Consider the following 12,079-nt stretch of genomic DNA (forward strand, 5'->3'; position numbering starts at 1 on the left):
TTTTTTTGCATTTAACTTAAGGCCATGACTTTGGCACCAGTCATTTGTTGCTGTGAGACCCTCTTGAACTATGTTGTCATCATTTAGGGAGTCAATGACAGCACGCAAGTTACAGTTGACCACATACTTGGTCAGCCACAGGCCTATTGTCTTTTCCTGGACCTCTGAGAAGTATATAGCAAACAATAGGGTCCCAGGACAGATCCCTGGGGGACACCATTAGTGACAGGTCTGCTATGAGAGGTAGTGGCACCTATTTTGACCTTGTGGGTCCTATCAGTGAGCCAGTTGGGCACCCACATGATGACATAGGGATTTACACCAAGTTCTGTTAGCTTTTTGAGGATGTCTGAGAGGGGGATTGTGTCAAAAGTTTTGGCCAAGTCAAGGTAAGATGTGTGTACTGACTTTCCCTCATGCAATGCCTTGGTGACAGTCTCAAAGATGTCAACCAAGTTCAACAGGCAAGATCTGTCATTGACAAATTAGAACTGGGTGGGGTCAACTACATGGGGATTGCCTATGTCCTTGTTTATGATGTACATAATAATAATATGCTCCATGGCCTTACAGATCAGACTTGTCAAGCTAATGGGGCAACAGTTCCCAGGGTCAGTAGTGGCACCACCTTTGTGCAAAGGGATGACAATGGCAGTTCTCCACTCTGCTGGAATGTGGTCTGTACTTTGGAAATGGCTGTGTAGGGTGCTCAATGGAGAGGCTACTTCTTGCTGGATATGTTGCAGACTACAGCCTGGGATACTATCAGGTTCCATAGCAGCTGTGTTGTTCAGCTTGGATAGGGACTTTAACACTTGAAAAAAACTGGTAACCACGATCCACCACAAATCACAAATAATAGTGCGAACCTGGTAAACAATGAAGGAGGCCTTCAATAATCGAAAATGGTACTGCCTTGTATTCACCCAAAATAATTTATTCAGTAAAAATATTCCACAGAGTAGTAAAATCACTGGACTCAAAACACATAATGACCATAAAAAGTCATGGATTAAGCGCTTTCGTCTCTGTTCGGAGACTTCATCAGAATCCTTGAAATGAAACAAAACAATCCTTTTATACAATAAACACTAATTAGCTGCCATCTAGTTTAATTAATTGATTTCCATTCTTAAAGAACCACCAAATTACTGGTGCTTTTACATAACATCACCATGCTTAAAAACAGACTGTTATTGTTAAATGTGGATGCTTTTATAATAAATAAGTAAGGATATATATATATATATACATATATATATATATATATATATATATATATATATATATATTATATTTTATAAACACGTATATATATATATGTATATATAATGTTAAAAATATGTATATATGAATGAATATAGGTTTAAAAATATAAAATATGTAATTAAAAATAGGAATACAAACCTCAAAGTATGTACCTATGTACCATATAAAATATGAATGTAATGTGACCAAATAAATACTATAAACCATAAGCTTAAATACATGTGTACGTAAAAGTTGATGTATTAAATCTGATTTAGAAGGTATATATAAATGTATATAAATATGTGTATAAAATATAATTAAAAGGATGTGCATATATAAAAAATTTACTTTTTACTGTAGCTATCTATATTTGTGTTTCTTTGGGTCTGCTGCAAGCATTTCTAATGCTGGGGTGATGGAGATATGGTCATTCAGACCCTTCCCACAACAGGAATCCAGTCTAAGTTGCCACTTTAACACTTGCTCTATAAAGATGTGAGGTGCAGAGCAAGTATCAGGGATGTGGAATGTGCTTTTGGGCGGGGACGGGGGGGGGTGATGTTTGCACTGAACCGATCTGCTAGCAGGTTGACTAAGTTGACAGGATGAGTGTAAGTGGCACCATTAAGATGTAATGCAGAGCAAACCTGGTGTTAGCTATGGAGGTTTCTGATGTAATTGAAAAAGGCTTTGTGGTTAGCCTTTGTTTTAGAGGCTTCTTTCAATTCATAATTGGCTTTGGAGGATTTCAGTAGTGATTTACTTTGCTTGTTGAGGTTAAGGAGGGAGTTTTTCCAATTGTGAATTTTTGCCTTTTTACCATTGGACAACAGTTGCTTCCTTTTGTTGTACAGCCTGTTGAAAGAGGATGTCCACCACATAGGTTTGTGTTTCCGTGAGAAGCAAGTTTTAGTTATGCTGGGTATGGCTGAGTCCATGTAGTTGTACAGATACTTGTATACTGCAATGGCATACTGTTCAGCATATTTGTCTGCAACCTCAGAGGGGGGCAGTGGTGTGTTGCTACTGATACCCTCCCTTAGAAGGTTGTTGTCAGTTTTTGAGATGTAGAAGTCAGAAGAACAGAACCTATTTAGCAGGCTGTCCATCATTACACCCCTACATCTGCTCTCTGGTCCTCAGACAGTTTGTGTTGCAATATTATTATAAGGCTACATGTTGGCCATAGCTGTCAAACTGTCACAGACTGACATCTGGACAGGCTCATATATAACAGTCAGACACAGGCCCACACATGGGCACAGGGAGTTAATATTGCACTGCCAAACATAGACAGTTTGGAGAATTGTTTGGTATTAGCTTGCTCTTTCTTATGGGTATGAAGTCTGCTTCTCCATTGTCTGCCACTGATGATTTCACATCAACCTTTATTGTTTTGCAAGTAGTTTGGCAGGCAAATGCAATGTTATGACAAGCAGAACAGATATACAAGGCATACTTGTGGTCCTTCTGTGACACCCTGTCATTCCAGGGGCATGGCTGGTACCCAGTGACTTGTTGTCAGTACTGACACAGTAAGGAGGCAACCATTTATAACCTGTCACTACACTGACTTTCAAAGATCTGCTGTCCTACTAGGCACTGTGTAGGTTACTCTGAGCTGTGTACTGGATATTGGAATCTGGACAGTGTGTATTACTCCTACCTTAGGTGTAGCTGACATGCAACATAGTTTGCATGGACAGTCTTGAAACATGGACCCTGTCAACCACAGTAATGTACTTAGACCACTAAGCCACAACAGCCAACAGTAAGTGCTGCCTACTTCCTGCCAGTATCAACCATGCATCTACATAGATCATTGACCCATGCATATTGTGGACATGTTACAAGTTATCAGGTTGATTGTGACAAACCTGGGAATGTATGCTCTGCTGCTATTACCCTACAAACATGAACATTCCTGCATTGCTATGGGAAGACAGGTGTGCTGGGGAGGATGGGGGCATACCGCTCAACTGTACACATTTCCACAGACTGTCCAGATGTTTGCTTTACATTTTGGTTCCATTTAGCATAGTATTGTGCTCGTCTTGGAGAATACTGGCATATCACTAGAGACCGAAGGTTAGACAGTTATGACAGATATTTAAGTTTCAGACTTCTTACACTTCGGAGACTTAATACAACTGCAAGACCTACTGTGATCTCACTTTGTAAGTTTTTAACTGAACTATTTCATCATTGTCCCTATTTGTGGACCTTTGCCACACATTTCTTTCTGGCTTTGTACAGCTGACTTTCTGTGAGAGGCTGAGAGGTGTGTATGGGACTCCAGCATTGCCATCCATGCATATGACCTATGACCCTGTAGTTTGTTAGTCCCCCACATATACTGCAGTGAGTTGTGTCATCTAGGGGACTACTGCATATTCTGGGTAAGCCAACATTTGACAGACATTTCCTGTTATTCTACATAGCTGTCAGTTGGCTGCTGCTATGCCTGTAGGCCACACCATTCCCTTGCATACATGCAGCAATACCATAGATAAGCTAGCACAATGTAATATAACATTAATTTGTTGCTAAGAAGATTGACATACCTTATGCCTAGGTCAGTTATGAGGACAGTTCTTGAGGGCTGACTCTGATGCATGCAGTAGACAGCCTATACATGGTAAGGTACAGGTAATGTGATGGATGTGCCATCCTTTTTACTATGCATGTGAGCCAGAGAGAGGTGTCGGTCCCTGGGACCCTAGGGTGTTAGTGTATGTGCTATGCATTGCCTCTTTACCAAGGCCAGAGCATACCCTGCATGCCTACCTCTGCCTACAGGGAGAGGCTCAGGGGGCTCCTCTTCCATGTCCTCCTGTGCCTGTGGGGACCTTGGCAATGGTGGGGTACTGTGTCCCCCTTCCCTGTGCTGTTCCTGCCACAGCTGTTTCCACAGGATCATATTGTGTAGCATGGCAGATACTATGAACATGTGTGCACATGTTGCTGGAAGTATTGCAGGTCTCCACCAGATATGTCAAGACAGCAAAACCATGACTTGAGTAGCCAAACACACATTCTACAATGTTTCTAGTTTGTTCATGTGCCTCATTATGGCATTCTTCAGTGTGTGTGTGTGTGTGTGTGTGTGTGTGTGTGTGTGTGTGTGTGTGTGTGTGTGTGTGTGTGTATGTGCACATTTCTGATAGGTGTCATCATCCATTGTTCCAGTGTGTAGCCAGCATCCTGCACAAGATGGCCATATGGGATGTCCCCATGGCAAATGCCTAGTACAACTGTGAGGCATGCCAGATGTGGGAGTCGTGATAACTGCCAGGGCAGCCAGCACACACATTGATGATAATGCCCTGGCATTGCACATGACCTGGCAGTTGATGGGTGATAGCCCCTGTGGTTGACATAGACTCTACCCTCTTCACTGGGTGGTGCTTTGATGTGGACATGGGTGCAGTCAATGGCACCCAGTACCTCTGGGTAGTTTGCTATACAGTGGAAAAGATGCATATTGCTGGTCTTCTCCTCAGGGGTGCTGAAATAAATGCACTCACTGGCATGTCTTACCATGACATCTAGGAACTGGTGGAGTACCTGGATGCAGATGCCTGTGAGACCCCATGATGTCCCCAATAGGTCTTGTAAAGTACTTGTAGCTAGTATTCTTAAGGCTACACATAGCTTTGTTTCGATTGGGATGGGTTCCCCTCTGTTGGCTCTGGATCTGAGGTGAGGGCAGCAGAGCTCGGTGAGTTGAAGTATGTCCCTGCACACCGTGTAGTGCTCTACTTTCTCTAGCTCATGTAGCCCCTGAAAGGTTAGTCTGTGTCTGAACACTCTTCTCCTCCTCAGTCTGGGCCAGTTGTTAGGATCATCCTCATCACTGCCCTTATTCTGTAGTATGTAGAGATGTAGCAAAGCAGCAGAAGCCTCTATCATTTTGTTAAAATTTCCAAGTGTGTACTCCAATGGTGCTGAGTATGTGGGAAAATCAGGTTGCAGGGTGTTTGCATACTTTATACTGGTGTGCTGCAGATGCTGCCTGTGTGATTGACTGACTATGATACAGTACACCTGCCAACTATATTTTTGAGGGCTTTGCTTGGGCCACTGTGAGTGGCAGAGGCCTTATTAGTCATTTATAGTTGATTGCCTTTTGTCTGGTACTTCCTTTTATTTTATTTTTCCCCATTTCCTCCTTTAAAATTGTTTCAGCTAGTGTGAACATGGTTGAGTAGAAAGAGCCCTCCCCTGGACATGAACACACTCATCATTTCTGAAACCAGATAAGCAGCCTCAGACACACCCCCTTGTTTAGCTGTGCTTAGCTGGGCTGAATGCTGCTTAGAATTAAACTTCTTAGCAAAGCTCAAACTGGCTAAGCAGAGCTAAGCACTGCTAAGCATTGCTCAGTTTTCATTTAAAAAATGTATGAATTCAATATTAATTACTCATTGCTGACATAGTATTAAGTGTATATGTTTTACATTACATGACTTCCCCCTATGTGCTTTGATTACATTACCTTGCGGTGTGACTGTACTGTATGGGGCACTTGTGTTTACATGGGGGAGTTCACATCATATATCCACTGACACTGGAAATTTGGACCAACTATAATACCCTGATTAACAAATATCAATTACTACGTCATTAAATAAAAAAAAAATTAACAATGCTTTCCCTTATCAAAGCTGAATGGCCTGTCTTGGCATTTTAACCATGCACCTATTACGCATAAAGCTGGAATTCTAACCACTAAGCTAACTTGTCAATGAAGACTTCACCTACACATTTCTGTATAGCTCTTTCATGATGTGTAAGCACTGTTGAGCAAAGTGCCATGGCGCTAAAACCACTCAGTTATGCTTAAACTTCTAATACAGTGGGAAAAAAATAAACCATTGTTTTTTATATATATATATATATATATATATATATATATATATATATATATATATATATATATATATATATATATATATATATATATATATATATACATATATATATATATATATATATATATATATATATAGATACATATCACTATATCAAATATTATCATGTCAATTGCAGGCCCCAGCCTTGTTTTCTGGATCTCACAGTCTCTGAACTCCATATTAGAGCCATGCCACTATGCTTGCATAGAGAGTGGCTCAATGTAAGCTTTATTGAATTACCCCTCATATCTTAGTAAATGCAGAGATGTTTACTTTTTCCAGGGTGAGGATAGTTCATAGGGAGTGGAGTTTCTTGACTAGACTCCTGACATTGAACAGTATCACCTTTAGATTTTGTTGTGTTTTATTTGCTATGTCGGAAGCATTTTCAGGTTGATAATGCATAAAAAGGAACTATGGTGGTAGGTAAGGTTTTAGCAAATATTTAAAAGCATAAAAGGGAATAGGTGCAAACTATCCCTGGCAAAACAGTGTGGTCTGTCAACTATATTGCCCCAGATTGATAAATATTGTAACCCCTTCAAATAATGCAAAAACAATCCAATTATTACAGATCTCGTCTCTGTTAGAAAGAGGTAGCCTGTAAATGCTTGACCACTCAAGCCCAAGCCTAAACATAATCATTAAAATAACCTTATAGAATCAAAACTTGTTAGAAACATTTGATAAGCATGGCTGTTGTGATTGCTAACTTAGTAAACTCCTATGAAGTTACTTTTAGTAATGAAAACGAGTGTCATTGTGATTTACAGCGTTAACTGACTACATTAAACCTGAGTTTTTTCCGTACGTCTTTTGGATATTTATTGGCGCCTGTTTTTACCCGGTGTTGGTTTGGTTTTCTGGTTTTGTGTTGCCAACATTTGCTTCTGTTTGGTATTGGTTCTGTTATTCTACATAGCTGTCAGTTGGCTGCTGCTATGCCTGTAGGCCACACCATTCCCTTGCATACATGCAGCAATACCATAGATAAGCTAGCACAATGTAATATAACATTAATTTGTTGCTAAGAAGATTGACATACCTTATGCCTAGGTCAGTTATGAGGACAGTTCTTGAGGGCTGACTCTGATGCATGCAGTAGACAGCCTATACATGGTAAGGTACAGGTAATGTGATGGATGTGCCATCCTTTTTACTATGCATGTGAGCCAGAGAGAGGTGTCGGTCCCTGGGACCCTAGGGTGTTAGTGTATGTGCTATGCATTGCCTCTTTACCAAGGCCAGAGCATACCCTGCATGCCTACCTCTGCCTACAGGGAGAGGCTCAGGGGGCTCCTCTTCCATGTCCTCCTGTGCCTGTGGGGACCTTGGCAATGGTGGGGTACTGTGTCCCCCTTCCCTGTGCTGTTCCTGCCACAGCTGTTTCCACAGGATCATATTGTGTAGCATGGCAGATACTATGAACATGTGTGCACATGTTGCTGGAGAGTATTGCAGGTCTCCACCAGATATGTCAAGACAGCAAAACCATGACTTGAGTAGCCAAACACACATTCTACAATGTTTCTAGTTTGTTCATGTGCCTCATTATGGCATTCTTCAGTGTGTGTGTGTGTGTGTGTGTGTGTGTGTGTGTGTGTGTGTGTGTGTGTGTGTATGTGCACATTTCTGATAGGTGTCATCATCCATTGTTCCAGTGTGTAGCCAGCATCCTGCACAAGATGGCCATATGGGATGTCCCCATGGCAAATGCCTAGTACAACTGTGAGGCATGCCAGATGTGGGAGTCGTGATAACTGCCAGGGCAGCCAGCACACACATTGATGATAATGCCCTGGCATTGCACATGACCTGGCAGTTGATGGAGTGATAGCCCCTGTGGTTGACATAGACTCTACCCTCTTCACTGGGTGGTGCTTTGATGTGGACATGGGTGCAGTCAATGGCACCCAGTACCTCTGGGTAGTTTGCTATACAGTGGAAAAGATGCATATTGCTGGTCTTCTCCTCAGGGGTGCTGGGGAAATAAATGCACTCACTGGCATGTCTTACCATGACATCTAGGAACTGGTGGAGTACCCTGGATGCAGATGCCTGTGAGACCCCCATGATGTCCCCAGTAGGTCTTGTAAAGTACTTGTAGCTAGTATTCTTAAGGCTACACATAGCTTTGTTTCGACTGGGATGGGTTCCCCTCTGTTGGCTCTGGATCTGAGGTGAGGGCAGCAGAGCTCGGTGAGTTGAAGTATGTCCCTGCACACCGTGTAGTGCTCTACTTTCTCTAGCTCATGTAGCCCCTGAAAGGTTAGTCTGTGTCTGAACACTCTTCTCCTCCTCAGTCTGGGCCAGTTGTTAGGATCATCCTCATCACTGCCCTTATTCTGTAGTATGTAGAGATGTAGCAAAGCAGCAGAAGCCTCTATCATTTTGTTAAAATTTCCAAGTGTGTACTCCAATGGTGCTGAGTATGTGGGAAAATCAGGTTGCAGGGTGTTTGCATACTTTATACTGGTGTGCTGCAGATGCTGCCTGTGTGATTGACTGACTATGATACAGTACACCTGCCAACTATATTTTTGAGGGCTTTGCTTGGGCCACTGTGAGTGGCAGAGGCCTTATTAGTCATTTATAGTTGATTGCCTTTTGTCTGGTACTTCCTTTTATTTTATTTTTCCCCATTTCCTCCTTTAAAATTGTTTCAGCTAGTGTGAACATGGTTGAGTAGAAAGAGCCCTCCCCTGGACATGAACACACTCATCATTTCTGAAACCAGATAAGCAGCCTCAGACACACCCCCTTGTTTAGCTGTGCTTAGCTGGGCTGAATGCTGCTTAGAATTAAACTTCTTAGCAAAGCTCAAACTGGCTAAGCAGAGCTAAGCACTGCTAAGCATTGCTCAGTTTTCATTTAAAAAATGTATGAATTCAATATTAATTACTCATTGCTGACATAGTATTAAGTGTATATGTTTTACATTACATGACTTCCCCCTATGTGCTTTGATTACATTACCTTGCGGTGTGACTGTACTGTATGGGGCACTTGTGTTTACATGGGGGAGTTCACATCATATATCCACTGACACTGGAAATTTGGACCAACTATAATACCCTGATTAACAAATATCAATTACTACGTCATTAAATAAAAAAAAAATTAACAATGCTTTCCCTTATCAAAGCTGAATGGCCTGTCTTGGCATTTTAACCATGCACCTATTGCACGCAAAGCTGGAATTCTAACCACTAAGCTAACTTGTCAATGAAGACTTCACCTACACATTTCTGTATAGCTCTTTCATGATGTGTAAGCACTGTTGAGCAAAGTGCCATGGCGCACAAACCCACTCAGTTATGCTTAAACTTCTAATACAGTGGGAAAAAAATAAACCATTGTTTTATATATATATATATATATATATATATATATATATATATATATATATACATATATATATATATATATATATATATATATATATATATATATAGATAGATACATATCACTATATCAAATATTATCATGTCAATTGCAGGCCCCAGCCTTGTTTTCTGGATCTCACAGTCTCTGAACTCCATATTCGAGCCATGCCACTATGCTTGCATAGAGAGTGGCTCAATAGCTTTATTGAATTACCCCTCATATCTTAGTAAATGCAGAGATGTTTACTTTTTCCAGGGTGAGGATAGCTCATAGGGAGTGGAGTTTCTTGACTAGACTCCTGACATTGAACAGTATCACCTTTAGATTTTGTTGTGTTTTATTTGCTATGTCGGAAGCATTTTCAGGTTGATAATGCATAAAAAGGTACTATGGTGGTAGGTAAGGTTTTAGCAAATATTTAAAAGCATAAAAGGGAATAGGTGCAAACTATCCCTGGCAAAACAGTGTGGTCTGTCAACTATATTGCCCCAGATTGATAAATATTGTAACCCCTTCAAATAATGCAAAAACAATCCAATTATTACAGATCTCGTCTCTGTTAGAAAGAGGTAGCCTGTAAATGCTTGACCACTCAAGCCCAAGCCTAAACATAATCATTAAAATAACCTTATAGAATCAAAACTTGTTAGAAACATTTGATAAGCATGGCTGTTGTGATTGCTAACTTAGTAAACTCCTATGAAGCTGTGAATAGACATTTATCTGTTGTGCATTCATTAGCACATTTGATACACAGCTGTGGGATTTCTGACCTAAGTGCATATCAGCGGTTTTGTGCCAGGTTCAGCAGTTTTCAGATTTCACTAGGAATAGGTAATGAGATTCTTCAATAAGCATGATTCTGAATCTCACTACCCTTCATTGCGGTAGTGTTTACTCCACTGTCTTGCAGCATGTGGAATTTGGATTACTTTGGCATGCTCTGGACCTCAAAGAATATCATAATTTGGGGTAAATCTTGATTTTACTTTCAGAATAACCTTTCAGGGTGATGGACACCCTTTACAATGCTACTTCAATCTATTTAGAATCTGATACAGTGACTCTTCTTGCAAATAAACCACATTTGAGAAACTCTGTTTGTGCTGGTGCTATAAGACACAGGATCTTTAGCCTTCTGTTTCTTGGTAGTGGAAATCTGTTTACAAACTGCTATAAGTCAAAAGGCTTCTGACATTTTCCACTCACTCACACTGCAAAAAAAAATTCTTCCTGGTATGAAATACTTAACATGGGTTCTGTTATCAAACTCAGCATAGATTCCATCATCATATATTGAACTCACTGTGTTTGGGATGTAAAGAATTTATTTCCTCCAGAAATTAAATTATTCTAAAGCACAACAACTAACATGATAGAGTCAGATGCTTCCCTACCTGTTTTAAGAATCTGAAAGGAAAAAAAGTGTTAGAAAGGCTGTGCAGAAAAATATCTGGGACAATGAATGTAACTTTTGAAAATAAAGCATTCAGATGTTCTACCCATAAAGAAGTTTCATAGGCTTCCATGAATACACTGTATGGCAGTTGTGAAATGTGAGTCGTAGAAATTCGAATATGTAGTTATGTTTGACTGTTAATAATTATAGCTTGCATCTCTCTTCTTATGTAGATTTTTATTTCCCATTAATTTGAGTTGATAGTGGTTATATGGTATGCATGTTGTGGAAAGGTATGAACTGTAGTATTAAGCAGATTGTGTGAAGAGGTTCTAGTGATATAGGTTTACTCTACCAGAGGTTATTTCAGGTGAGTTTTTGGAGACGGGGTGTTTGTATTTGTCTATTCATTTATTTTTATTGTTTATATATATATATATATATATATATATATATATATATATATATATATATATATATATATATATATATATATATATATATATATATATATATTTTTTTTTTTTTTTAGTTTTTGGGTGTGGTTTTGGGTAGGGAGGCTTTTTTAGGTTTACATAAGATATGAAGTACAGGTGTGAATTTCTTAATTTTTTTTTCAGTGCATTTATTATTTTATTTATAGTAAGGAAACTTTCAATTTTTCTAAAGTATTCACATTGCTGTTCAATTGGTTTAGGGATTATTAGGCTGGGTGCTGGATATGCAGATTGAACTCTTTGAGTAGGTCATGTTCATGGCCATGTTTTAAAATGTGGTGTTCTGAGTAGCTGCTTATGTCAGGTCACATGATAGAAAAGAAGTCTTCAGTAAATATTATTACTGTTATGTATCTTCATAAGATGGAATGGCAGCCTGGTGTTTTACTTTTATCATCTTTGAATAACTTTATTTTTCTTTTTGAATTATGATTTTAATTAGTATTACTACTATAATTATTATTTAGTTTGTTGTGGTATCTTTAGCTCTAATCTTGAAAAGACTTCTTACAAAGGCTATTTAATATCAGGCTCCAAACAGGCTTCATGCTGAATGAATGTCAGACAGGAACAGTCATACTCTTGTACACATGTAGAGTGTCAATTGAGCCAGCTAATTATAGACCCAT

This window comes from Protopterus annectens, chromosome 5.part0, assembly GCF_019279795.1.
Source record: "Protopterus annectens isolate FY-2018-M chromosome 5.part0, PAN1.0, whole genome shotgun sequence".
NCBI lineage: Eukaryota > Metazoa > Chordata > Ceratodontiformes > Protopteridae > Protopterus > Protopterus annectens.